Below are 5,000 nucleotides of genomic sequence, written 5' to 3' on the forward strand. Positions count from 1 at the left end.
AAAAGGAATTGACACAAAACATTGCAGCCCTTTGAAGTTTCCGTGTGTGTTTTACGAATCGTAAAGTACTCGCCAGTGATTGGAGATCTTAGAACCAGCTGACAACTTTGATGTTACCTGTACCTAAGGCAGCGAGCTGGCAAAATCATTAGAACGTCTGGCTTAAAGCTTAGCGGCATTTCGTCCGTCTTTACGTTCTGGACCAAGTTATGTTAATTTCATCTTCCTTCACTTGCTATAGTAAGACACGCAAAACCATACGATATCATTTCCAGGAGATGTCGACTCTGCTCTGAAGAATCCTTGTCTATTCTGTGGACCAATGAGAAGATCAGTAATAAAATTTCTGAAAGACTCTCAAGATGCCTACATGCATATAAATGTATTTTCGTACAATGCAGAGTGAATGAATTTGAGTCATTGTTAACATAATTTACTTTAAGGCATGGATGAATTACGCTTAGCTTTAGAGGTGACAATGAAGGTTCGAAATCTGACGCTAGGCACCACAACGAAAGTATCCTCTCGAGGTACAGCGTGTCCGTCCTACTCTTTCTAATCTCACTGAACTCTCTCTCTCCCCCCCTCTCTCTCTCTCTCCCCCCCTCTCTCTCTCTCCCCCTCCCCCTCTCCCCATCTCCCCCTCTATCTCCCCTCCCCCTCTTCCCTCCCCCTCTCTCCCCCTCTTCCCTCCCCCTCTCTCCCCCTCTCCCCCCTCTCCCCCTCTCCCCCTCTCCCCCTCTCCCCCTCTCCCCCTCTCCCCCTCTCCCCCTCTCCCCCTCCCCCCCTCTCTCCCCCCTCTCTCCCCCCTCTCTCCCTCTCTCTCTCCCCTCCCCATCCCCCCTCCCCTCCCCTCTCTCTCCCTCTCTCCCCTCTCTCTCCCCCCTCTCTCCCCCTCTCTCTCCCCCTCTCTCCCCCCCTCTCTCCCCCCTCTCTCCCCCCTCTCTCCCCCTCTCTCCCCTCTCTCCCCCATCTCTCCCCCTCTCCCCCTCCCCTCTCTTCCCCCTCCCCTCCCCTCTCCCCCTCCCCTCCCCTCTCCCCCTCTCCCCCTCTCTCTCACCTCTTCACAAAACACAGCAGCTATAGGAATGGGTCCAATAACATTTGTTCGTTTATTCTTTTACTTGTTTCAGTCATTTGACTGCGGCCATGCTGGAGCATCACCTTCAGTCAAACAAATCGATCCCAGGACTTATTTTTTGTAAGCCTAGTACTTATTTTATCGGTCTCTTCTGCCGAACTATGCATATATATATATATATATATATATATATATATATATATATATATATATATATATATATATATATATATACATAAATAAATAAATGTTTCCTTCTCGAGCCATGCAAGGGTCATAAGGGCCGGTCTCCCGGTTTCCATGGCGTGCGTGTATATTCCCCTCCTTGGACGAGGCGCTGGTCCCTCGCTGCGTTACTAATTTTTGTCAGCTGAGTGAACTGGAACAACGTGAAATGAAGTGTTTTGCCCAAGAACACAACGCAACGCCCGCTCCAAGAATCGAAACCACAATCTCACTATTACGAGTACAACATCCTAACCACTAAGCCATACGCCTCGACAATACATACATACATACATACATATATATATATATATATATATATATATATATATATATATGTGTGTGTGTGTGTGTGTGTGTGTGTGTGTGTGTGTGTACACATACGTATACGTAGGCACACACACAAACACATACACACACTTCCGGTATAGTTATTATTCATTTTGCGGTACGAAGAAAAGCCATAACCGTGTTGAGAAGTGCGAAGAGTATCCGACTTATATTTTGCACGACACCTTTTATTTCTGTTCAGATCTTAATCATTTCCGCCTTACGGGTTCAGAATAGGATTCCATACAGGATTGCTAAGGAATAATTCTATAAGACTGAAACAGATAGAAAAGATACACACTCACAGAAAAAAAAAAACGAATGATAAAAATAAAAATAATTATAATAGATAAAATAAACAATATCATGATGACTAACCTGCTGAAGATCGGCGTCCTATCCCGGAGGAGGCATGTCTGCTACTTCAATCTCTGCTCTTCTTTCTCTATCTCTATCTTTCTGTTACTCTTTGTGGAAAATCGTGAAACCCTCAGACAATGAGAATGTGATGTGATTACACGAAATCCGAAATAGTGTAAAAAAAAAAAAAAAAAAAACAGGAAAGAAAGAAAAAGAGAAAGATTCTGTTTAGCTTATCTGAAAGATAGAAAAAGAAAGTAAAGAAGGGAAAAAATTAAAAGATGTCTATAATAGGTGACAAATATGGTAATCCTCTATATTATAGGCACGAAACCTGAAGAGATGAATATAACCGTGTTTCGAGACAGACGATAATCAATAACCATTTCGGTAGAGTGAAGCTGATTTATAACCACCTAGATACTAACTCCTCCTCCTCCTCCTCCTCCTCCTCCTCCTCCTCCTCCTCCTCCTCCTCCTCCTCCTCCTCTTCCTCCTCCTCCTCCTCCTCCTCCTCCTCCTCCTCCTCCTCTTCCTCCTCCTCCTCCTCCTCCTCCTCCTCCTCCTCCTCCTCTTCCTCCTACTACTACTGAAGGCACAAGGTCTTAAAATTTTGGGGGAGGGGTATAGTCGATTACATCGACCCCCAGTACTTGACTGGTACTTAATTTATCGACCCCGAAAGGATGAAAGGCGAAGTCAAACTCAGAACGGAGAGTCAGACGAAATAGCGCTGAGCATTTCGCCCGGGGGGTGCTGACGATTCTGCCAGCTCGCCGCCTTAATAAAAAAATTTTTCTACTATAAGCACGAGGCCCGGATTTTTTGGAGAGGGAGATAGTCGATCACACTGACCCCAGTGTTACACTGGTACTTAATTTATCTACCCCGAAATGATGAAAGGCTAAGTCGACCTCGATGGAAATTGAACTGAGGACTGAGATCGAAATACCGCTAAGGATTTCGCCCGACGCTTTAACAATTCTACCAGCTCGCCGCCTATTTGGTGGATTGTTTGGCTTTCAAAAATTCGAGCCTGGCTACTTGATACCTTAAAAGGTTACTTGATGCATTAAAAAACGTAAGGTCTGGTTATTTGACAGATAAAAGTTATTTCAATCAAGATTCGAACCGTCAGACATTTTACCCACTCGACCAGGTACAGATTTAAGAGAATAAACAAGTTGTATGAGAAACAAAGTATTAATGAGAAAATAAAAATTAATGAGGGGATTAACGAACGTTAAAATTGATGACGGATGGAATTAACGAACAAAATAATTAATAATTAAAGATAGAAGTAATTAAACTAAATGTATTATCAGTCGATGTCTCTGCAATTCTGGGTTTGTCCTAGGAATTTCATTGGACATTCGATGTTTGTCAAACGTATCTTTTATTTAAAACTAGCTGACCCTAGTTATACTACTCGTTCGCCTACTCCGTGATTTTGAACATATATATATATATATATATATATATATATATATATATATATATATATATATATATATATATGCATACACACACATATACATACATATATATGTATATATTTATAAATGAATATATATGTATGTATGTATGTATGTATATATATATATATATATAATCAACCAACACTGCATGGTGTGAAGTAAACTTCGTATTAAAACACAACTTGGGAAAGTTCATGACTGCTTTTTAACTGACTTTCCCCGCCAAGGAGATTGTTTGTAGTACAGAAGATAAGTGAATCACGCTTGTCCATATTTAATGTGATTGGGATACATTAAGATAACACGAGCAATGTCAGATAAAACATCTTAAGGTTGTTCCAAAAGTACATTTATAACATCAAAGCAATCCAGTATCAATTCGGTAATAATTATCTATCTATCTATCTATCTATCCATCTATCCATCTATCTATCTATCTATCTATCTATCTATCTATCTATTTATCTATTCTAGACACGCGCTGAGAGTGCGACATCTCCGGCTCTACGTAGACGACGGTGAACAGGTGTGGTCGCCGTTTGTGAGGCGCGCTTTCCCACAGCTCGTCTCCATGACCGAACTGCAGTCGTGGATTAAAAAGAGGCCGAGGAAGGGCGAATGGCACCGCGAGTGTCGCGGCACTATCATGGACTCGACATCTCGTCCAACGCTCCAAGAATTCTCTAAGTCCGTCTACTGCTTTAGATTGGTACTCCAATCTGAAGACAATGAAATCAACGTTGATCTCGGCAGGATTCGAAGTCAGAACGCAGTGTGCCAAAACAAACGTGTCAATTTATTATGTGAATCTCAGGAAATTCTTTTACTTACTGTATTATTCCCGTAAATTTTAAATATAATTCTACTCTACTATTGTATATTTTGGATTTATATTTAAATTTTCCTTTTCATTTATATAATAAATATAATTTTTGGTTTTGTTTTCATTTTTTATATAGTTTGCTTTTCTTTATATTTATTTAAGAATGCTTAACTTTTTATTGAAAGAGTAAACGAATTCAACTACACAGACATAAGAAAATTAAAAATGTCTGAGATGCCACGTAGTGGGACTGAACCTGGAAATGTGTGGTTGAGAAGCAAGTTTCTTATCGTACAGCCACGCCTACAGCTTCTGTTCTTTTATATTTACCGTATATGAATGTATTACTTAGTTTGCAATGTAAATTGCTTTTGCATCTGAAGCTGTGTGGCATTTGTCATCTTCTCTAAGTTACTTCATTAATTTTGATATGAGACGATGTGACTCTGATATATTGAGTAATTCATTCTTTTGATCAATTCCTTTTTTTCCTTCAAATGATATATACAAACTATATGTAAGCTGACTGCTAACAAGCTGTTGACTACGATCCACAGGGTTTCCTTGAATTGATGTGTGTGTGTGTATATGTGTGTGTGTGTGTGTGTGAGTGACAAAAAATTGAATTCCCAAGACTCTCGTGAATTCTCTCAAAGGAAAAACCGAAGTAAATTCAGTGACTTATACCTCTATAATCTTTTTG

At 40.5% G+C, this 5,000-nt stretch overlaps 1 protein-coding gene across 3 annotated transcripts in view; it reads right to left on the reverse strand.

Moving 5' to 3' along the window:
* LOC106868770 (cysteinyl leukotriene receptor 2) overlaps positions 1-5,000 on the reverse strand; it is a 200,592-nt gene that overhangs the window by 100,884 nt on the left and 94,708 nt on the right. The window contains exon 2 of one of the 3 annotated variants that reach the window (XM_089342342.1): positions 2,015-2,233. The exons of 1 other annotated variant lie outside the window; for it this stretch is intronic. The gene's annotated coding sequence lies outside the window, so the exon portion shown is untranslated. Of the gene's footprint in view, positions 557-2,014; positions 2,234-5,000 lie in introns of those variants that run through there. One more of the 3 variants, XM_089342344.1, reaches the window with a different exon arrangement.

Source organism: Octopus bimaculoides, chromosome 25, assembly GCF_046866305.1.
Source record: "Octopus bimaculoides isolate indiv1 chromosome 25, ASM4686630v1, whole genome shotgun sequence".
Taxonomy (NCBI): Eukaryota; Metazoa; Mollusca; class Cephalopoda; order Octopoda; family Octopodidae; genus Octopus; species Octopus bimaculoides.